At 39.0% G+C, this 24,729-nt stretch overlaps 1 protein-coding gene across 4 annotated transcripts in view; it reads right to left on the bottom strand.

Annotated features, from left to right (window-relative positions):
• ARHGAP12 (Rho GTPase activating protein 12) overlaps nt 1-19,895 on the bottom strand; it is a 120,985-nt gene extending 101,090 nt beyond the window's left edge. For 2 of the 4 annotated variants that reach the window (XM_053895797.1, XM_053895798.1), the window contains exons 1-2: nt 19,722-19,893; nt 1,647-1,685 (exon numbers count right to left, since the gene is read on the bottom strand). The gene's annotated coding sequence lies outside the window, so the exon portion shown is untranslated. Of the gene's footprint in view, nt 1-1,646; nt 1,686-19,721 lie in introns of all 4 variants that reach the window. The other 2 variants (XM_053895799.1, XM_053895800.1) reach the window with 2 other exon arrangements.
• Nucleotides 19,896-24,729: the final 4,834 nt, after the last annotated feature.

Here is a 24,729-nt window from a genome sequence, read left to right as displayed (position 1 = left end):
TGGAACAGTAAATATCCTAACCAGCCAGACAGAAAAAAATAATAATAAATAAGAGGTGAGAATTTTCCTTCTTTTCATGACTACCTAAAACCTCCTTCACTTTCTTAGAAAGGCTTACTAATAATAACAAATACATCTTAGGCACTTACCAAGAGCCAAGAACTGAGCTAGGTTCACTTATCTAAGTCCTGCTTTGAAGCTGGAACTGAATTTCAGTAACCCTGTACTATTTTCTAAAATGGTCAAGAGTATTAATGTGCTTTAAAAAATTATCCAATTATATGAGTTTCGTCTAACATAAATGGATAAAAAGGAGAATACTGTTATTTCCAGACAAAGTATGCATATGAAGAAAACAAAACTCCTAGTTTACTTTGTTTCCATGTTGTACCTCAGGAGGGTCACAATCCTTGTCAGGCTGAATCCCACAAATGGAAATAAATAACCAGTCTTATAATTTTTTTTTTTTTTTGAGAGACAGAGAGCAGGAGCTGGTAGGGTGGGTGGGAAGGGGGAGAGGAGGGGGTGGGAGAGGGAAAGAATCTTAAGCAGGCTCCATGCATAGCACAAAACCCGAAGTGGGGCTCCATTCCATGACTCTGGGATCATGACCTGAGCCAAAAATCGAGTCAGACTGAGCCTGCCCAGGTGCCCCCGATCTTTTTATTTATAAATGTTAAAAATTCTTACCCCCTCTACCACTCAAAGTCTGTTGCAGAATGAGTTCTAACTTGGCTTGAGAAATCTAGGGATTCACTTTTATTTCTATATCAATTCCAAAATACTTTAGTACTTCATAGAATACAGTATTCAAGCTTCAAAGTGATCATAGCATCTCGGTATTACTACAACTCAAGTACCAACTGCTGTAGGATGAACTGTGTTCCCCAAAAAAGGTATGTTTAAGTCATAAACCCAGGACCTATGAATGTGACCTTATTTGGAAATAGGATCTTTGCAGATGTAATCAATTTAAGATGAGGTTACATGTCATTAGGGTAGGACCAAAATCCAATGACTGGTGTTTTTATAAGGAGAGGGGGATCTGGAGGCAGAGAAAGGAAACACATAGAGGAAAAACTACGTGAAGTCAGAGGCAGAAAATGGAGTGAGGCAGCTATAAGCAAGGAACCCCAAGGACACCCAGCAGCTACCAGAAGATAGGGGCAAAGAAAGTCTTTGCTAAAGCCTTCACAAATGGAGGACAACCCTGCCTTTATTTGGGACATCTAGCCTCCAGAACTGGGAGAGAATAAGTTTCTATTGTGTTAAGCCACCCAGTGTGTGGCACTTTGTTATTGCAGCCCTAGGAAACTAATATTAACCCAAGGCTCAAGGATCCTAAGGCAAAGCTAAGCAATTCTGAATACCGAGATACACCACAAATGTGTAAACCTAAGGTCCCATGATAACCTACCAATTCTCTTCAGCACCCAAATGCTGGGCATAGTATTACTGGGTGCTGTATGTACAGTAACAATCATTTCCTTGAGGACATTTTTCTTCTCTGTAATAGATAAAGCCCATAAGTCCAGATGATAAATTAGTGACACAATTTCAGTAACTAAAACTTTTACTTTCTGGACAAAGTACTTGGATAACAAATTTAATAATGTTTTGAAAAAGATTAAAAATAAAAAACTTACCTTAAAGGAAGAAATAAATATCCAGTATTTCATTTAAACCTATAAAAAAATAATAAAGTTCATTAACTTTAACCAGGATTGCTTTAAGAAGGCTAATAATATTGTTCATGATTTAGAATAGCTGCGATGTGTTGCTCACATTTTTATAACAGCTCTATGAAACAGTACAATTTTATATCTCAAGACTGTTCCGCACCACCCTCCAAACGTGGACAAATGCAAGGTATGCTTCACCACTGCCCCTCCTACTTCACTCTCACATGGTTTCAATTTCATTTCTGCCCCTTATTTTTTATTCTAACAAATATCTTTAAAAATTTTTAATAATATGAAAGCAACCTTTGTAAAATTGTTAAAATGACAGAACTGGTTTTCAAGTTTATGGTACTGAATGGATAAAGAGAATGACAACAAACACTCCAAGCTATTGGGAGTCCTAACATGTTTCCCCACAGATTACTTACTAATTATAAATAGATGAATACACCTTTACAACAGAGAAATCTGGCAGTCATGAGCTTAACCAAGTGATCAAATGCAATAACACCAACAGTGGGACAACCTTGATGATATATGCCTCCTAATGTGATGTACACAATGTTGCCTAAGTTGTATTCTTGTCAAAAACATGCTAAATCTTGTTAATTGTTAAGAAACAATTAATTCCAAAGTATAAGACATTCTATTAGATAACAGACCTGAACTCTTCAAGAAATACAATTTCATGGAAAAATGAATAAGGGAGGAAGAGTCTTCTAGATCAAAAGAGATTATTGGACCACAACAACAAAACCCACTTGGTATTTTAGTAGGTACCTAAAACTTACAACATGCAAAACCTACTTCCTATCTCTATCCCACTCGAGCCCCACCAGATCTGCATGGTCTTTCCAATAGCAGTAAATAGAAAGTCTAACCTTCCAAATGTTCAGCCTTTACTTTCATGTGTTACCAGGACATTAGTCAGTATGTGCTTTAATCCTTTTACCTACATAAAAGTTTTTCACTACAACTTTTTAAAATTCTACACTGAAATACTTCTCCTCAGGTGATTTTTTTTTTCTTTTGCTTTCCAGGAAGTAATAAAGTAACTTAAGCAACACCTCTAAGCTCATACATACCATAAGCAGTCAGGTATTTATCCGCAGCAATGAAGAAAAGGAAAGTATGAAGAATAACAAGAAAACTGTATGTCACGCTAGTAGGAGAGAGGCTGGGCAGTGGGGACCAACAATAGGTTAAAAGCCAATCCATGCTCAGTCCCTTTCACTGCCAGGCTTTATGACTACACCCCGCCCTGTGACTACAAAGATAAATATGAAGGAGAAGTTAGAGAGAAAGATGAAGTAGTCAGTTCACTATGTTCAACATGAGACATGCAATCTAAAGTTTAAAAAAAAATGAGACTGGGAGGACAAAGAAGATGGAGAAGTAGCCAAAAGACTTCTACATAGAAAAAGAAATTGGATATCAAGGCAGACAACATGAACAGGAGTAGACACATGGGATAAGAATAGGGGAAATGGAGCTGACATAGTTTTCTAGTTATAATACTGGGGTGGTGAGGTGGGGAATGAAACTGGGAAGCCCCTCAGAGAGACTATTAAAATTATAAACTTCTAGAAAGTCACATAGCAGGAATTATGTATCACAACCCAAGGTCTAGGAAAAGTTACATAAAATAAAAAAGAGGAAAGCCTTATTTTAAGTTAAGGATTCAAAGAAAATTAAAATAATTATGGGGTAGCTCTAAAAACTGAGATCTAAGTGAAAATTATCTGCAAGTATATTATATTGCCTAATTTTATTTAAAAACATAAGCTATATTAAAACAAACACTTATCTTTTTCTCTACTCTCCAAACTTGTGGATTCTTCTCTTTAGATAGGTTAAGCACTGTTTATCCTGCTATTTTACCCTCTCAAGTATTTTGATTTGAATCTTACTCATCCAACTATAATGCTCTGAGCACAGCTCTCCTCGAACTGAAATACATTCTGTACTCATCACCACACTCCCCCATCCACACTCATCACACACACACATCTTAAAACTAAGTACCCAACCACCAATATATACAAAGTTTTTGCATATCTACTGACCCAGTACCAACCACTGCTTTACTCGGCAGTTTCAACAACACCCATGTAGGCTTTCCATGACTCTTACCAGTTTTCTTCCTCATGTTTCAACAAGAACAGATATATACAACTCCTTACATCTTTTACTTCTCTTCTTCCACGTCAGCTTCAGAACTTTCTACCATGCTATTTTAAAATCTAATAGCCTCCTCCTTTCTGTCTGCCTTTTTTTTTCCCCCTCATTTTCTTTCCCACGGCAAATTACACAGCTCAGCACATGTTATCTTCCTCCCCCAGGACATCTGTTTTAATCAACTACATCTCTCAGCATGGTATCTTTACTAGGTATATCAAAAAAGTAAACAAATGAACACAATCTTAAGAGAAATACAGTAAATGCATCCATAATTAATGAGTCTATAATTTTAGGGGGATGAGTCTACAATTTAAATCTAACACATATATGTACAATGAGTATAGCAATTGTAATGCCGTGAGCAACAAAATATTAATATAGCCTCACGTGCATAAATATTAACCAACTTTGGAGCACCTGGGTGGCTCAGTCGGTTAAGCATCTGACTTTGGCTCACGTCATGATCTCGCGGTTCGTGAGTTTGAGCCCCACGTCAGACTGTGTGCTGACAGCTCAGAGCCTGGAGCCCACTTCTGATTCAAAGTGTCTCCCTCTCTCTGCCCCTCCTCTGCACACGCTCTCTCTCTCATTCTATCAAAAAGAAACAAACATTAAAAAAAAAAAAAGAAACCAGGGGCGCCTGAGTGGCTCAGTTGGTTAAGCGTCCGACTTCCACTCAGGTCATGATCTCATGGTCTGTGAGTTCAAGCCCTGCGTCGGGCTCTGTGCTGACAGCTCAGAGCCTGGAGCCTGCTTCAGATTCTGTGTCTCCCTCTCTCTCTGCCCCTCCCCCACTCATGCTCTGTCTCTGTCTCAGAAACAAATAAACATTTTAAAAAATTTAATTTTTTTTAACGTTTTTATTTATTTTTGAGACAGAGAGAGACAGAGCATGAATGGGGGAGGGGCAGAGAGAGAGGGAGACACAGAATCAGAAGCAGGCTCCAGGCTCTGAGCCATCAGCCCAGAGCCCAATGCGGGGCTCGAACTCACGGACCGTGAGATCGTGACCTGAGCTGAAGTCGGATGCTTAACTGACTGAGCCACCCAGGCGCCCCTAAAAAAATTAAAAAAAAAAAAGAAACCATTTAAAAATATAAGTAAATATTAACCAACTTAAAAAGTACAATTTAGGCCACTTTTTTTTGACATGAAGCCCTCCACGTAGTTTTGAAAGTACTTGTTTAAAATGAATAATCTCCCTAAAAAATTAAAAATAAATAAAATTAACAATTCGTAAACAGGCCTCTACTGAAGAAATCAGTTAAACGTAATGAGCACAATAAAATAGTTAAGGACAATTCCAGCATTAAGTTCTAGCATAAAGAATTATACCAGCAAATAATTATTTATTTATTTATTTATTTATTTATTTAAAAAAAAATTTTTTTTAACATTTATTTATTTTTGAGACAGAGAGAGACAGAGCATGAACAGGGGAGGGTCAGAGAGAGAGGGAGACACAGAATCTGAAACGGGCTCCGGGCTCTGAGCTGTCAGCACAGAGCCCGATGCGGGGCTCGAACTCACAGACCGTGAGATCATGACCTGAGCCGAAGTCAGCCACTTAACCGACTGAGCCACCCAGGCGCCCCAATAATTTTTTTAAATTGTACACTTGCACAATGAAAAATCATAGGCCACTTATCAGGCACTTAGAGTTTTTCACAATGCATGACACCTGTTTTCTAATAATAAAAACGTGTAGGATGTAAGACATTTCTTTAGGCCTAAAGAAGAGAAGAAAAATATAGTGATTAATATTATCAACTATATTGGCCATGAAGAAATAGCAAAAACAGGGACAGAAGAAGGATACAGGAAATATTTGGGTAACTGGAAAGCAGGAGAGAACACAAACATAGAGTAGTAAAAGAAATTTAAAAACTGAGATTTAAATCTGAAAGAATAATGAGGAAACAACAAAGCATTTGAGGAAGCAAGCATTTTTTACTAAAAATTACATTTGCATAGGGTATTTTAGAATGATTCGTGCCATAAAGTCTTAGTCAGAAATAAGGGTGGACATAATAACTTCTTGGATTGTTACAAGAATGGAGAAAATACTCTAATTTAAAAGGGAAGAAATATGATATTGGGTTTTACAATGAGTTTTTAGTTATACCACCAAATATACAATCCATGAAAGAAAAAAAATAGGAGTTTATTAAAATTAAGAACTCCTTTGTGGCAGACACTGCTAAAAGAATGAAAACACAAACCACACACAAGGAGAAAATATTTTCAAAATACATACCTGATTAAGGACTAATGTCCAAAATATACAAAGAATTCTTAAAAGTCAATAAAAAGAACCTAACATTTTAAATGGAAAAAGAATCTGAAAAGACAAATCATGAAAAAAACCAGACAAATGACAAATAAGCACATGAAAAAGTGCTCATCATGCCATTAGGGAATTACAAATTAAAACAAGACACCACAGCACACCTCTTACAATAGCTACAATCCAAGAAAAGCTGACAACACAAGAGCTAGTGAGGATGTAGAGCAACAGGAACTTTCATTCACTGCTGGTAGTAATGCAAAATGGTTCAGCTACTTTGAAGACAGCTTAGCAGTTTCTTACAAAGCTAAACATAGTCTTGCCATACGATCTAGCAATCACACTCCAAGATATTTACCCAAATAAGTTGAAACCTTATGTCCACAAAAAGTCCTGCAGGCAAATGTTTACAGCAGCTTTATGTATCACTGCCAAAACCTGGAAGCAACAAAGAAATCCTTCAATAGGACAAAGGATAAACCAACTATGTGTGAGACATCCACACAATGGAATATTCTTCAGTGATAAAAATAAGGTATCAAGCTAAGAAAAGATACAAACTAATCTTAAATATATTTTGCAAAGCGAAAGAGGCCAGTCTGAAAATGCTACACACTGAATGACTTCAATTATATCACGTTCTGGGAAAGTCAAAACCATACAGACAGTAATTGCCAGGACGGGAGGAGGAGACGGAGGGTTCCACAAGCGAAGCACAGGGGATTCTTTTAGGTCAATAAAACTATTTTGTATGATACTGTAATGGTGGGTGTAAGACAATGTACACGTCAAAAGCCATTAATCTTTATAACACAAATAATGATGTTATATAAATAATAATGAATTAAGACAAGATAGTCTAATAGTATGACAAATGCATGGAACAACCTCACTGAATGGATGGAGGGTGGGAAGAGGATGCTGATCTAACTTATTTTGAAAATAAGTGAAGTTTGTAAGAATATAGGCAAAGGAATTGAACATAAATACTGTATTCTAACTTGATAAAAAACACATCCCATGGGGGTACAAGTCAAAAATTCTGATACAGCCATATTTGTGTATTGTAACAAAATAATTAATTAAATGGAATATGGATGATAGGAACCAGGTTTCTCAGTGATGGAGTGGAAATTTATAATCATGGGGAAAAGACTAGAATATCCATGGATTAAACTTGGAAACATCAATACGAACTCATTTTTAGCTTACTACAGATAAAATAACAAAGGTGATTCTGTAATGGACAGAAAACACGAATAGACACTTTTCCAAAGAAGACATCCAGATGGCAAACAGACACATGAAAAGATGCTCAACATCACTCATCATCAGGGAAACAGAGATCAAAACCACACGGAGATACCACCTCACATCCATCAAATGGCTAAAATTAACAACTCAGGAAACAACAGATGTTGGCAAGGATGTGGAGAAAGGGGAACCCTCTTGCACTGTTGGTGGGAATGCAAAGTGGTGTAGCCACACAAACAGTGTAGAGGTTCCTCACAAAATTAAAAATAGTATTAACCTACAACCCAGCAACCACACTAGAAATTTATCCAAAGGATACAAAAATGCTGATTCAATGGGGCTCGTGAACCCCAATGTTTATAGCAGTGCTATCAACAATAGCCAAATTATGGAAAGAGCCCAAATGTCCATCAACTGATGAATGGATAAAGAAGATGCGGTTTATACATACAATGGAATACTACTTGGTGATAAAAAAAGAACGAAATCTCACCATTTGCAACAATGTGGATGGAACTGGAGAGTATTATGCTAAGCAAAATAAATCAATCAATATCATATGATTTCACTGATATGTGAAACTTAACAAACAGATGATCGTAGAGGACAGGTAGGAAAAGTAAGATAAAAACAGAGAGGGAGGCAAACCGTAAGAGACTCTTAAATACAGAGAACAAACTGAGGGTTGATGGGGGTGGAGAAAATGGGTGAGGGGCATTAAGGAGGACACTTGTTGGGATGAGCACTGGGTGTTGTATGTAAGTGATGAATCGCTGGAATCTACTCCTGAAGCCAAGACTACACTGTTATGTTAGCTAATTTGAGAATAAATAAACTAAAATAATAAAAATAAATAAATAGAACAATAACAACAAAAATAAAGGTGATTTTATAAAGAAATACTACAGATATGTATCTATATATTGCTTAGTATACACATTTTGCTGTCAGTAAAAATGATACCTAACAGCAACAAGTACACCTAACATCCAGATATGGTTTCTAATACCGTTCTCCAAATAAAGGAAACAAGGCTCTTTGGAGAGATGGCTGATTCAAGGACTGGGGCAGAAAATATACAAGATGAGCCCCTAGCTCCTTGTAGTGCCATAGTGACCCTTCCCCCTCTGGATTTTAAGGACTATATTTACTTTTTTTTTAAGGACTATCTACTCCTTAGATCTAAATGCTTATCATTTTTTAATGCTTATTATTAAACTACTGTCTTCTTAAACTATAATTCAAAGTGATATGGCACCCATTTCATATTCATATTAAAATATCTTAGGGGGGGCCTGGGTGGCTCAGTAGGTTAAGTGTCCAAATTCATGTCAGGTCATGATCTCACAGTTCGTTGAGTTTGAGCTCCACATTGGGCTCTCTGCTGTCAGTACAGAGCCTGCTTTAGATCCTCTGTCTCCCTCTCTCTCTGCCCCTCCCCCACTCATGGAGCTCTCTCTGAAAAATAAAAATAAAAAAAAAAATCTTACATTATGCTGCCCCACATTTGAATAATTTAAATAAAAACTCACATTTCTGTAATTCTTTACTTTTACACACTGCATTTATGGAGAATCACAGTGCCTGTTTTTCTCAATAAAACATAAATTACAATTACTTAAGAGGCAGTAGGGTTCAAAATCATTCTAAAATAATCTCTTATATGTGGAGAGTAAATACTGATCCAGCTGATATATGACAGAGCAGAAAGTGAGGAGCCCACTGTATTAAAAATTTCACACACTCAGTACTTCAGTAAACCATCCTGATCAAGCCCTTTCAAACCAAAAATGATTAAACTAGAATTTAATCCTTTCAGATCCATTTGCACACACCAGGAAGACAGCCTATAAGGTTAAAAAAAAACAAACAAACAAACTCAGACCTAGTAAAAAGTCTAAGGATCAAAAAATTTTCTTGAGCCAATAGGTTAACTTCCTTTTCCTTCAGATTCTATTTCATAAGCTACCTATATGGATACTGGCTCCATGTTAACCTTTAAAACCACCCTTCTACAATAATCAATTCTGCTTCTGTATTTTTCAGCTTTCTTATTACTTCTTTCTGAATGCACTCCAAACAATGGATTCTTCCTTCTATACCCAACACCTGAGTCCCATATTTTAATTTCTTATTAAGAAATTTCTATAATAACCATTTTTAATTAAAAAAAAGAAAGTAACCTTTTTTACAGGTCACATAAATTTGATCTTGCCTTGGTGGCATCAAACCTGTCCCCCCTTATAGTAACAGCACCTTGATTTTCCTTTGGGGAAGCACCCATGCTCATGATCTCAGTCCATATCATTACACAAGTTGTCATATATTAATAAGAATATCAGGGCACCAGGATGGCTCAGTCAGTTTAAGTATCCAACTCTTACTTTCTACTCAGGTCATGATCTCGTAGTTTGTGAGATCCAGCCGCAAGTTGGGCTCTGTGCTGACAGCACGAAGCCTGCTTCAGATTCTCTTTCTCCCTCTCTCTGCCCCTCCCTTGTTCACTCTCCCTCACTCTCTCGCTCTCTCTCAAAATAAACTTAAAAAAAGAAAAGAAAATCATAACCTTGGTCTTTATAAAGTTTAATAGGATTTCTAATCTTCTAATAATTTACTCTAGAAGAAAAACTTCATTCACTTCACAATTCTATTGGTTACCTCGGTATTAACCACCCTCTCCCCCAACCCATTCAGATATTCCTCCAAAACTATACACATTACCCTCTTAAAATCTTTGAAATGACTATTTACATTCAACTACTTTCAAATGTTTACCAAATCCTGTGCTTTAAAAAAAGATACAATCTACAAAACAAAGGCAAATACAAGAATAGTGATTATTAACATCTGGCCATTGCAAAGCTCTAGTCAGACCTCAGTAACTTTTCAAAAAAGAAAAAACTATTCTGTTTAATGCTTACATTATACCAACCTACTCCAAATTAACATCATGATAAGAGCCATTGTTGGCAAAGGACTTGAATAGATATTTTTCCAAAGAAGATAACACAAGTGGCCAATAACAAAGAAAGATGGGGGCGCCTGGGTGGCGTAGTCAGTTAAACTCCCAACTTCAACTCAGGTCATAATCTCACAGTTTGTGATTTCAAGGCCCACATCGGGCCCTGCACTGACAGCTCTGAGCCTGGAGCCTACTTCAGATTCTGTGTCTCCCTCTCCCTCTGCCCCTCCCCGGCTAACACTCTGTCTCTCTCAAAAATAAATGTTTAAAAAAAAAAAAAAAAAAGAACATGGAAAGATGCTCAACATCACTAATCATTAGGGAAATGGAAATCAAACCACAACAACCAAAAAAACCGCAAAATAACAAGTGCTGGTGAGGATGTGGAGAAATTGCAATTCTTTGCACTGCTCGTAGAAGTGCAAAACAGTAGCAGCACCGGGGTAAACAGTATGGTGGTTTTTTAAAACATCCAGCAATTCCACTTCTGGGTATATATCCAAAAGCAGGGACTTGTACACATATATGGACACCCATGTTAACAGCAGCACTAATCACAATAGCCAAAAGATGGAAAGAAAAACCAAATGTCTGTGGACAGATAAATGCCTAAACAAAATGTGGTACATACATAAAATACTACTGTGTATATATTACCCCAATAGTCATTGCAGAATACAATTTAAATCACCTTACACCTGCCTACCCCCAAACCACAAAAGTCACTAAAATCCTCACACAGCTTTTACAGATACGCTTTCAAAGTAAATTTTAAAAGGCAAAAACACATTCAAACTTTTACAAAACTGAAAGTAGCACTTATGTGGCATACAAATGATGAATTATCACTACTACCAATCCCTCAGATTGAAAAAAGAAAGCACACTATGATTCCTAATTTTTATTCAGATTTAAATTATTTTACAAAACATTGAAAATCCAAACATGCAAATTAAACCAAAACAAGATTATTGCTACACACCAACCACAATAAAGTTATTTTCAAAAAATAAAGACAATACAAAATGTTGATAAGTCTACCAACAACTGAATCAGACACACAGTGCTAATGGAAATACTAAAAACAGTGCAACCAGTCCAATAGTTTCCTATAAACAAAGATTTTCTGCAGCCTGAAACAAATTGTTCCTGGGCCATGAAACAAATCTCAATAAATTTCAAAGGACTAAAATCATACTAAGTATATTCTCTAACAAATGAATTAAGTTATAAATTAACAAAAACTTAGCTGCAAATTTGTTGTTGGAATCTAAACAACACACTTCTAAATAACTCAGAAGTCAAAGAAGAAATCAAACAGGAAATCTAAACTGAATAAAAATGAAAACATGACATCTCAAAACTTTTGGGATGCAGCTAAAGTAGTGCTCAGAGAAAATTCATAGCACTAAATGGCCATATTAGAAACGAAAGAAGTCTCAAATCAATGATGTACACTTCCCCTCTGAGAAACTACAAGATGAACATCAAGCAAATTAAACATCAAGTAGGCAGAAGATATCACATGATAAAGATCAGAGCAGAAATCACTGAGAGAGAAAACAGAAAAGTGTTAGATGAAATCAGAAGCTGGTTCTTAAAGATCAGTAGTACTAACCCTCTAGTCAAATTGATCCACAACACAAGGGGGAAAACCATGAATTACCAGTATCAGGCATTCAGACAGGGAACACAACTACAGCTTTAAAGGCATCAAAAGTAAGATAATACTATGAACAACTTTAACCCAATAAATCCAACAACTTAGATGAACCAGACAAATTTCCTGAAAGACAAATTGCCAAGGCTCGATAACCTAAAAAGCCCTGTATCTGTTAAATTGACATCTCTTTAAAAATCTTCCCACAAAGTCCTAGCCCAGATGGCTTCACTAGAGAATTTTACCAAAAATATAAGGAAGATAATACCAATTCTACACAAACCTTTTGAAGAAAATTGCAACAGAGAAAAAACATCCCAATTCATTCTATCAGGTCAACATTATCCTCATACCAAAACCAGACAAAGACATTGTAAGAAAAACTAAAGACCTAACATCCCTCATGAACATACATACAAACTTATCTCCAAGAAAGGACTCACATTTAAACATATACAGAACTATTCAAGTCAACAAGACAACCCAATAAAAACTCTGAGTGCCTGGGTGGCTCAGGAGGTTGGTGTCCAACTCCTGATCTCAGCTCAGATCATAATCTCACAGCTCACAGGTTTGAGCCCCACATCACGCTCTGCGCTGACAGTGTGGAGCTTGCTTGGGATTCTCTCTCTCTCTCTCTCTGTCCCTCCCACACACACTCACTCTCACCCTCTGTCCCCCAACTCTCTCAAAATAAATAAATAAACAAAAAAAAAAAGACAACCCAATAAAAAATAGGTAGAAGATATACTTATCCAAAGAGGATCTACAGATGATAAATAAGTCCATGAGAAGATGCCCAACATCTTTGGTTATTAGGGAAATGCAAATTAAAGTCACAAAGAAATAATACTACACATTTATTAGAATGACTAATATTTAAAAGACTGACTATATACCACTGTTTTCTGGAATGTGGAGCAACCAGAACTCAACACTGCTGGTGGACCTGTAAAATGGTAAAATTTGGAAATAGTCTGAGAGGTTCTTAAAAATTTAAATATATATCTACCATATGACCCAAGGATTCTATTGCTAGGTATTTACCCAAGAGAAATGAAACCAGGTGTCCACACAAAGACCTGTGTGTAAATGTTCACAGCAGCTTTATTTGTAACAGCCCCAAACTGGAAACAATCCAAATGTCCATCAAGAGGTGAATGGATAGGGACGCCTGGGTGGCTCAGTCAGCTGGACTTTGGCACAGGTCATGACCTCGCAGTTTGCGGGTTCGAGCCCTGCATCTGGCTCTGTGCTGACAGCTCAGAGCCTGGAGCCTGCTTCAAATTCTGTGTCTTCCTCTCTCTCTCTGCCCATCCCCCACTCGCACTCTGTCCCCTCAAAAATAAACAAACATTAAAAAAAATGGTGAATGGATAAATTGTGGTATATCCACACAATGGGATATCACCTAGCAACAAAAAGGAATGAACTACTAATACACACAACAAACTGGATTTCACAATAATTTTGCTGAGTGAAAAAAAATCCAGACAAGAAAGACTGCATACTATATGGGTCCATCTACATAAAATTCTAGAAAATGGAAATGAATCTAAAGCCCCAGAAAACAAATCAATGTTGACCAGAGAACAAGGGAATGAACTATCCTGAGCTCAAGAAAATTGGGGGGGGGGGGGGGGGGGAAGGGAGGAGATTAACATGTTCTTTATAGTGGTGATGGTTTCACAGGTTATATATATACATACATACATATATATATATATATACACACACACACACACATACACATACATCAAAACTCATTAAGTTACACATTTAAAATATATGCAGTTTATTAGACAGCAATTATACCTCAATAAACCTGTTAAAAAACCCTGTAATAATACAAATTTAAGGGGCACCTGAGTGGCTCAGTCGGTTGGGCGTCTGACTTCGGCTCAGGTCATGATCTCGCGGTTAGTGAGTTCGAGCCCCACATCGGGCTCTGGGCTGGCGGCTCGGAGCCTGGAGCCTGGAGCCTGCTTCGGATTCTGTGTCTCCCTCTCTCTCTGCCTCTAACCCCACTCTCTATCTCTCTCAAAAATAAACATTAAAAAAAAAATTAAAAAAAAATAATACAAATTTAAAGCACCAAATATTACTTTCTCCTATACTACAATGACTTAAAGTATATATAAAGGATATCTTGCATGGTAAGAATACTAGCAACTGGAATTTTCATTCACTGCTAATGGGAATGCAAAATGGTACAGACACTCTGGAAAACATTTTGTCAGTTTCTCATAAAGTATACATTTACCATATGATCTAGCCATTCCTTTTCAATACCTCTAGGTATTTACCCAAGAAAAGTGAAACCATAAGTCCATACAAAGGCCTTACATCAACATTCATAACAGTTTTATTCATAAGTGCCAGAAACTGGAAACTCAAAGGCCTATCAACTGGGGCACCTGGGTGGCTCAGTCGGTTAAGCATCTGACTTCAGCCTAGGTCATGATCTCACAGTTCCTTGAGTTTGGAGCCTGCTTCAGATCCTGTTGTGTCCTTCTCTCTCTGCCCCACCTCCATTCACACTGTCTCTCGCTCTCGCTCTCTCTCAAAAATAAATAAACATTAAAAAAATTTTTTAAAAAAAGGCCTATCAACTAATGAAACCCTAAACTAACTGTGGTACATCCATGTGTAAAATAGGAAAGAATGGAAACCTTAAGAGATTCTGGGAAGGGAGGAGGAGTGGAGGAGGATGGGCAAAATGGGTGAAGGGGACTGGGAGATACAAGCTTCTAATTATGGAATGAATAGGTCATGGAATTAAAAGGCAAAGCACGACGAATATAGTCAATGCTACAGTAATAGTGTTGTATGGTGACAGATGGTAGCTACACTTGTGGGTGAGCAGAGTATAACATGTAACTTTTCGAAATACTATGCTGTACACCTGAACCTAATGTAACATTGTGTCAACTATACTCAAACTTTGACACATCCTTGTGAAAATGGAAAGAGAAAATGTGAACAAGTACTTAAACTATAAAGCTTGATACAGACCATCACATTAATCACTGTTCACTAAAGGAAACAAAGTGGTGAAAGAAAAGAACCCACGAATCATACTGTATGTAGCCTTCTACATCTGGCTTATTTCACTTAGAACAATGCTTTTGAGATTCATCCATGTAGTTGCATGTATCTATAGTTCACTTCTTTCTACTGTTAAATGTTATTATATGTTAATGTATACAAAACTGATTTTTTTAAACAAACCGGTAATATATAGCAAAATAGTGGTAATTTTCAACAAACTTTTAAAGCTACCACTCAAACGTAAAATGTATTCTAAATTCTCCTGTGGCAAAAAAGCACAGAAATCAAGGTTAGAGGTCTGAAATTTAGATCTAGGATTTGCCATTTATGAGCACCTTAACTTACCTGTAAAACAGACAACACAAACCTCAAAAGATCCTTGTGAGAATGGAAAGAGAAAAAAGCACTCTGTCAACTATAAGGCATGATACAGAATATCCACACTAATCACTTATTCAAAAATGCAAAAGTTGCGGGGTGCCTGGGTGGCTCAGTCGGTTAAGTGTCTGACTCTTGATTTTGGATCAGGTCATGATCTCACAGCTCATGGGTTTTGAGCCCCCTGCAGGGCTCTGCTCTGACAGCGAGGAGCCTGTTTGGGATTCATCCTCTGTCTCTCTTTCTTTCTTTCTTTCTTTCTCTCTCTCTCTCTCTCTCTCTCTCTCTCTCTCTCTCCCTCCCTCCCTCCCTCCCTCCCTCCCCCCCCACTCATGTTCTCTATCTCAAAAAGAAATAAACATTTAATAAAAACTTTTTTAGATGAGTTCTACATTTACAAAATTATTGCAAAGATAAACAGAGAGTTCCCATATACCCTGTATACAGTCTCCTCTACCTTTAACATCTTATATATGTATGTATGGTACATTTGTCACTGACACAATAACCATGCTCTGTTCAGATTTCCTTAGTTTTCCCCTAATGGACTTCTTCTGCTCTAGAATTCCATTCAGAATACCACATATACATTTTGTAATCATATCCTGTAGCTTTTTTCTTTTTTAAGATATTTTTAATGTTTAGTTTTGAGGGAGTGAGAGAGACAGAGCATGAGCAGGGAAGGAGCAGAGAGAGAGGGGCAGAGACAGAGGGAGACACAGAACTCAAAGCTGGCTCCAGGCTCTGAGCTGTCAGCACACAGCCAGACACAGTGCTCGAACCCATGAACTGTGAGATCATGACCTGAACAGAAGTCAGACACTTAACCTACCGAGCCACCCAGGCGCCCCATATCCTGTAGCTTTTAAAACACAAGTTACTGGGGAGCCTGGGTGGCTAAGTTGGTTGGGCATCTGACTCTGGCTCAGGTTGTGATCATGATAAAATCATGGTTTAAATGGTTCATGGGGTTCATGAGTACCATGTTGGGCTCTGTCCTGACAGCTGGGAGCCAGAAGAAGCCTGCTTTGAATCCTGTGTCTCCCTCTCTCTCTGCCCCTCCCCTCCCTCAAAAATAAGTAATAAACATTAAAAAAAATTTTTTTTAAACACAAGTTACTGAAACCCAGACAATATAATGAGAACAGTATGAGGTGAGGCCCCCAAATCTGCATTCCTATCAAGTTCCCAAAGGATGCTGATGTGCTGATGGGGCTAATGTAAAAATACACTTAGAAGAGCAGTGGTCTAGATTCTAGACTCCAGAAGTGATGTCCAATGCAGGAGCCACTAGCCAAATGTGGCTACTGAGCACTTTAAGTGTGGCTAATCTAAATTGAGATGTGCTGGATGTGTAAAATACACATAGGATTTGAACACTTAGTCTGAATAAAAGAATCATGTGGATTACATGATATGGTAAAATTTATTTCACTTGGGTTCCCCCCTTTTTTTTTTTAACTTTTTATCATGTGACTACTAAAAGCTTTAAAATTACACAGGTGAGGTGCGCCTGACTGGCTGGCTCAGCTGCAGCAGCATGAAACTTTTGATCTCGTGGTTGTGAGTTCAAGACCCATGTTGGGTGTAGAGATTACTTAAATAAAAAATTACATTACATTAAATACACAGGTGACTGGTATTACATTCCTTTTGGACAATAGTTTGTGTGGCCTGGGCAGAAGAGCAGCAAGGGTATCTATCACCTGGGGGATTGTTAGAAGTTCAGGTGATTCCCATGCACATTAAAGTTTGAGAAACACTAATTATCAACAAGGGAGGGGTGCTTAGAGATGTCAGCATTTGGCAGTTTGGTTCAAATAAAAAGCTAATGAACTGCAAACTGAAACTGCAAAATATTTAAGTCAATGAAAGTAAATGGAAAATGGCTGAATCACAGCAAAGCCGTCCACAATTGAGGATGTATCATAATTAGACCAGTTAACAACAGAAGAAAAGAAAAACCACAAAGATAGTGGCCCAATGGGTTCCTCAAAAGAGAGAGATTTGAAAAGCATGATTTGAAGTAAAATGATGGTATGTGATAATCATACCTTTTCAGGTATGATTCAATCCACAAAACACTGCATATTTGCAATTAAAACTAAAAATGTTAAATATGAGATAAAATAAAAGTTTAATTTCACTTTTCTCTCCCACTATTAGAAAACTGTAATGTCCATTTGAGCCAGATTCACCTTAAGTTACCTTTTCTTATTACCAATTTTCTCAGATAAGCAAAATATTGGTACTACCACTTATACCTCACTATATTCACTGCTTTATTTCAATCAATTTAAACATTTTATTACCCTCCTTTTCTCAGGAATGTCAACTTCATAACTTCAAGTACTTAAGTTTGTAAAGCCCACTGTCTATCCACCTATTTACAAAAAAAAAAGCACCCAACAGATACTTTCTAATTAATTAAATGAAAACCAAGTGATTAACTGCAAATAATACGCTGTTTTTCTACAGCATTTATAGTACACGTTTTCACTTGTGCCTCACAACTAGTACAGTAAGTAAAAAATAAAAATATGTAAGTTATTGTCTATATATGAATAACCTTTACAAATGGCATTATATCAAAAATTAGTGCGTTAGCAATCTTTTCCAACTTTTATGGTGGATAAAGTTGAACAGAATCCTATCAACAAATCCTAGACATACACATACATAAACACATAATCTGTTCATTACACTTCATTTTTTCCCCCAAGCACAAACCCCTCCAGAGCCGCGGAGCTACGTGCAACCGCGGGTCCCACATGTGCATCGGGCTTGTCTGGCTCTTCACGGTGCACTGCTCAGGGTTAAAATTTCACAGCCTGCTTTTAGGCACTTCTCTGGGCTCCCAAATCCCTATTTTGAAACCTTTCCAAGCCATTTCAAAACAGAGAAAAAGAGAAAAATACTAGCACCAGCAGCCAGAATGTCTACTCAGACAAGAAAATGTACAGAAAGATGACCCATTCTGTAACACACCCTTCTACAGACCAGGGAAGGAACACTGGATATGGACAAATAAATAACAGCTCTAGGCCACCATTTCCCAACTTTTCAGTAGGAAACAGGCGTGGCCAGGGGCTAGATACTTTTTAACAACCTTCCACTGTAACACCGAGTCTTCCGAGGTCTCACCTTCAGAAGGGGTGGCAGAATCTGAACCAGAAGCCGAGTGACTCCTCGCTTGCTGCTCCTTCCTCCACATTTCCTCCCCTTTGGAATATGTGCATAAATGCTCAATAAAATCTGCTCATAGGTCATAATTAACTATAAAACAATTCGAGCGTTAGGTGCCTTTACCCATAATAAACACTTCACTTGGAACGGCATTAGAACTTTCCTAAAGGTATGCTTTAAACATTTTGCTTTAGCCTTTGCAAATGCATTTATAACCGCTGCTGCAGTCGAAGGAAAACATCGCAAGCCTCTAAAACTGAAGGCCGTTGAGTTTTTCTCAAAGGGTATGCTGACCCTGCGGACATTTCTTCTCAGAGGGTCTGCGGTAACTTAAGATCCAACACTTAAAGGACAGCCATTCTTGGAAGACAATCAACTGCGTTGAAACGGCAGGAGGGCAGCACGCTCATAAGGAGCATTTTTTTTTTTTTTTTTAAATTCAAGGACTTTGAGGAGATTGCTCCCAGAAGAGCTAGAGTAGCAAGTGTCCATTCAACAGGGGCGGAGCACCTCTAAAGACTGCGGAGACCAAAGTGCCCAGTTTAAGGTCAGCAGTCGAGGGGAGGCCCCAGGTGGGCTGCCTGGATGGGCGGAGGGTTGCACACCCCACAGCAATTAGAGAGCGGGCACACGCAGCTGCAGAAGGCGAGGAAGGAGGGCGGCACCAGCCTGCCTCTTACACACACACACACACACACACACACACACACACACACACACACCCCGACGCCCTCCTTCCTAGGGGCGGGGCGGGCGGGCGCTGCCCTCACACAGGAAGTCAGGAAACCCGGGGGGCAGAGGAGCCACAACTTTAGAGCCATTTAAACCCTCTCGCCCACGTCAGCCAATGGGCTGGCCACGGCCCCCCTGCCCCCCGCGCCAACCTCGCGCCCCGCGCCGCGCCCCCTCCGCGAAGCTCCCGACCGCACCTCGCGCTCACCTCGGCGCCTACGCGCCTCCCGCACACACCTCCCCCTAACTCCGCCGCCCTCGGCGGGCACAGCCCCGGCCGCGGACGCCTTTGTGCAGCACCTCACCAACCTGCCCTCCGTCCGCGGGAACCTGTGTCCCCCACCTTACCGAGAGGACGGCGGCCTCGCGGGAGGCAGCTCCCTCTTGTACTAGCACGGGGTCTGCAGAACGCCCAGGCGAGCCCGAAGGGCGCTCACAACCGCGGCGGCCGCGGCCAGCCCGTCCCCGCAGGCTGGTCTCCGAGGGAGGGTAAGTTCCAGGGCACGTCGGAGCGCGCCGGCGCGGGGGCGGGGCGGGGCTGGCGGCTCACGTGATGGCAGGGGGCGGGGCGGGGCTCACGTGACGACCCGGGCGGGCGCCGGGTGAATCGGCTGAGGTGGATCCGGGAGGAGGGGGGCGGTCCGAGGGACTGGCTGAGGGACTCGGGCTGGCGAGGTTGTTGCCTGCCAAGTGGGCGTAAGCACTTTGTAAACATGAAGTGGGAAACGTTGAGAGAAAACGCTCGGGCGAAAACGAGGGAAGGGCGAACGGGAAACGGAGCGAGCACTAGGGTGACAGGAATGGAGCCCAGGGAAAGACAGCGGGGCGGTGGGCCCTGCCCGCTCCCTTTCTCGGCCCACTGGCCTGCTGGGAGCTGCTGCCAGGCTTAGGTCAGTCGTCCACCGCCCCGGAAATCCCTCGGGGAGACTCGGAAAAAGTGCCACCAGCTACCTCCTGGGGACGAAATGGAACACTGGAGACAGTGAGTCCGTTTACTGGGTCCATGAGGAGCTGTCCTTCGCTGGGGCCACCAGGGCAGATTGCTGCACCAGCTGTGCACACACACTCAGGGCTGAAGAGGGCCCTGGGGACCCGAGAACGGCCGCTCCGTGGTCAGGCTGCTGCAAAGCAGCATGACCCCTCGTTCAGCATTCAGCTGAATGCTGAAGCAGCCCAATGGCTGTCCATGGGGCCAGCTGTGTGCAAGCCCCGGGGCCACAGTGTCATTGGCCAAAGTCATCACTGTTTGCAGCGTTTGCACTTTGGCAGCACAGAATCCAGAAGTCAGAGGCACTAAAGGTTTTTCATGGTGATCCTATGGCAGGAGTTGTACTCGACAGAGAATCTGGAAAAGACACCTAGCTTCTACCATTGTCCCTTCACACTTCTCGACCTCAGCTGTCAAAGGAGTGTGTTCACTGAACTCAAAGTCTCCTTCTTCTAAGCCCTAAATTTAATGACTGTGAGGAAAACTGATCAGCATTATTAGGTCATAAGGAACCACTCATTCAGTAACCAATTGTTGTGTCTATTATGGTGCCGGGATTAAATTTTAACCATACCAGAATTAAAAAAAAAAAAAAAAAAGTGGGAGGATATGGTTGGAAAGTCACTCTCGGGAATTGGGCCTTTTCTGTTCTTCACCTCATACTTGAAGATGCCACTGTGTCTGGCTTCCTTATCATAAGCTGAATTCCCATTTGTTCTTTAACGACTACAGAGAACCCACTGGGTTACTGGCAAGATTTTAACAGCCATAGTTTTCCACCTTCTTATTAAATTTAATGGGTGGGCGGCACTACAGTTTTAAAATATTTTCATTTTAGAAAGGAAAGACACTTTCTAAACAAGCCAGAGACTGTCTCTATCATTGCACTTTCCACCACCCCTTCCTTGACACTAATGGTTTTTCCTGTCTCCCTCAGTTTCTAACATGTTCTCTTTTCCATGCACTTATTCAGCATACAGAGTGTTGCTGCTGTATGCTTCCGAAACTTTTCCATAGAATCCCTTGTGATCTCTTTCTAGAACCAAAACAAGGACAGGCTACAAAAAGTAAACTGTGCCCTGATGGGAATGTGCTGATAACTTTATCTTCCCTACTCCCCAGACCTGAACTGGGCACCCTTGGTTTCAGTAAGAGAAAACTGAACAGTTTGCATGCTTGCTGATCTGCCTGTAACTTCTACTTCCTATTTCACAACATAATCTCAGATGATACCACAATGCCCACAGTATGCTGATCACTACCAACAGCAGATGGAGTCAGATAAAAAGAGCTCTCGCTCAAGTGTGTTGTTTGAGAAGAGCCTGATGGAGAGCTATGAAATCATTTGCAACACTGCGTCTAGTTAGTTTTTAAATAAGACTAGCAGCATATGTCTGGCTCCCTTGCTCAGGATCTCAACAGATCACTTTCAGGATATTGACATTTAACTGACTTCTAATGAGGTAGCATGAAGTTCCAAAATGTAGAGTTCAAATGTAAGCTCCACAAAGGCAGCGATTTGAGTTTGGTGTGTGTGTGTGTGTGTGTGTGTGTGTGTGTGTGTGTGTATCCAAAGTGCCTGAAAGTACTTGGCATGTGATAGATGCACAATAGATTTCTATTGAAATGTACTCTGTAAATTGCTGAATATGCCCTGCTTTCTAATTCTGTAATAGGTAACCGACTTTTCATTTTGTATTTCTAAATGAAAAGGCATAAAATTATATCTGGCATCCCTGCTTTGGCTAGGTTCTAGAGAAACAGGAATTTGGCAGTCCCTATCAAAATTACAAATGCATACATATTCTGAACTCCAATTCACTTCTAGGGATTTATCCTGCAGATGTATTTCTATACATGAGAAATGATAAAGTATTTCTTATAATGTTGTTGAGAATAGCAAATGGTTGGGAATAACTAATTAAATTATGATAAATCCATACATTCAAACACTGTATGGCTATTAACAAAGAAAAGACAAAATTCTTTATGTTTTAATATCACAGTCTCCAAGTTTTTTTGTTAAATGAAAAAAAGCAGGAAAATGGTGCAAAATAATGTATTTCCTTGTATATGCATTAAACTAGGACAAACTAACTGTTGATGTATAAGAAATCTGTGGATGGAAGGCCTGAGAAAGATCCTTCACTGTATTCATATCTGAACTTTTTTTTTGTATCTAAACTTTTTGATATTCAAACCATGTGAGTGATTTAACTACTCAAAAATTTAAATTAAAATATTTAAATTTTTTCTGTTATCTTTATTTTGTTATTAAAACAGTCAGGCTTCACCTATTTTATCAAAGTTTACCTAATCAAATAAGCCTATCAGGTAAACTAGTACATAAATAAGGTAAACATTTTTTTTTAATTAATTAATTTATTTTTGAGAGAGAGCGAGAGAAAGAGCATGAGCTGGGGAGGGGCGGAGAGAGAGAGGGAGACAAGAATCCAAAGCAGGCTCCAGGCTCCAGGCTCCGAGCTGTCAACACAGAGCCCGATAACAGGGTTCGAACTCACAAACTGTGAGATCATGACCTGAGGCAAAGTCTGATACTCAACCGACTGAGCCACCCAGGCACCCCTATAAGGTAAACTTTTTAAAAAATCAGTTATTTTCATTAAGTTTTGATTGAACAATAACTGTACCTTACTGAAATAATTTAAGACCCAGGTACTATACTTACTTTGAAGTATGGTTACATCATATCAAATATATGTGTATTTTCAAAAGAACTTTATTTTTCTTGAAATAGAGCCTTATTTGGACACGTTTTAATGACTTGGATCCTCTAAATAAGTAATAAAATTAGAATTTTGTGGATCATTTATTCATCTCTTAATTAAAATTAAGAAAAAAATATTTGGGAAAAAAACACTGAAAGCATGTGTTTCTGTGTATATCTGTTAGTTTGCCCACTTTGTAATGTCAACTACCTTCTGTTTTCCAAAGATTACCTAGGTGCCCTGGAAATTACTTTGCCTACTGTGTTTCAGAATTTTATTATATTTATTCCTAGACTTAATTTCCAGAAATTTCAAAAAGAATTATAATCATAGACTACAGTAGCATTCAAGTTTACAAAACACCGTCTCCTTGAGGATTTTAAGGGCTTTGTTAATATATTCTTGTGAAATCTCAGTTTTCATAATATAAACTTACATGATAAGTGTTTTCACACTTTTTGTTAGAGACAAATTCAGGCATAAGTAATTAGGACTAAAAGGCAAACTGCCACCTCGAAATTTTTCCAAGATTGTATAGCCAGGGCTACCTAACACCAGAAAATTAGTAATTGGCTTTAACATTTAAACTATGTAATCAGCCAATCAATAATTAAAGGTATATTTTAATTTGTTCTGCTTATATCCTTTAAATTATATATGCAGCCATTTAAACTTTATAACTCAGATATAGGCACTAAGAAATCACCTTAAAATTAATAAAAAGCAATGACCAATAACTCATTATTGAAGTCTATTTACACTACATGAAAACCTTTAGTATTTGTCATAATTAAGCAGTAGTACAATGTTTCAGTGTGAAACACAGGTAATATAGAAATAATATTTCTTGATTTAAAAGTGGAGATACTACTCTAACTTTGGGAATAAGGCAAAAATATCTGCTTTCACCACCTTGAGTCAACATTGTACTGGCGGTTGTACCGAGTATCTGGCAATAAGTAAATTTGTAGATAAAACTTTATGTATGTTTATACAATTTGGTACAGTAGATAAAACACCCAAACAAATCACATTACTGAAATCCATATGATTGGATGGAAGGATTAAAGAAGATAGCCCCAAACTTGGCATTTGGTAGGTGGTCAGTAAATGATAAAGTTGAAGTTCTGTGGAGTTTTTCAACTCTTTATAAAAGAGTAATTTGTTATAAAATTGTGGAAATTAGACCTTTACAGATTTACACAGGCAAGGGATGAAAATATACTTTTCTTAGTTTAGGTTCCTCCAGAAACTGACCTTGAGGCAAGGATTAAAGTGCAGATAGTTTATTTGGGAGAGGATGGAAGAAGCAGGGGAGTGAGGAAAGGAGGCAGAGAAGAGGGAAATTAGTAAAGGATGCGTACAGTGGGTAGTCGGAGGTTAACCCCACCAGGGAAATTCTGGGAACCGAGCAACAATAACTTCTCTTCTATTTTCAATAACAGCCCTAAGTGTGAATTTGTGAAATTTTCTAAATACATGCGCAAGATGGAACTAACCATCATGATCATATTTTCCGAAAGATGCTAGACGAATTCTCCAACTCCATGGTAGCGGGGGCCCTATACTCCTTTAGGTGAGCATGTGAAATTTGCATTGCTTTCAGTGTATGTCTACCAATTCAGTCTTATAGTTGTGT

This window comes from Panthera pardus, unplaced genomic scaffold (genome assembly GCF_024362965.1).
Source record: "Panthera pardus isolate Hobbes unplaced genomic scaffold, ASM2436296v1 HiC_scaffold_6, whole genome shotgun sequence".
In the NCBI taxonomy this organism is placed as follows: domain Eukaryota; kingdom Metazoa; phylum Chordata; class Mammalia; order Carnivora; family Felidae; genus Panthera; species Panthera pardus.
Note: the sequence above shows the minus strand (reverse complement) of the source record. Positions and strands in the feature narration are given on the sequence as shown.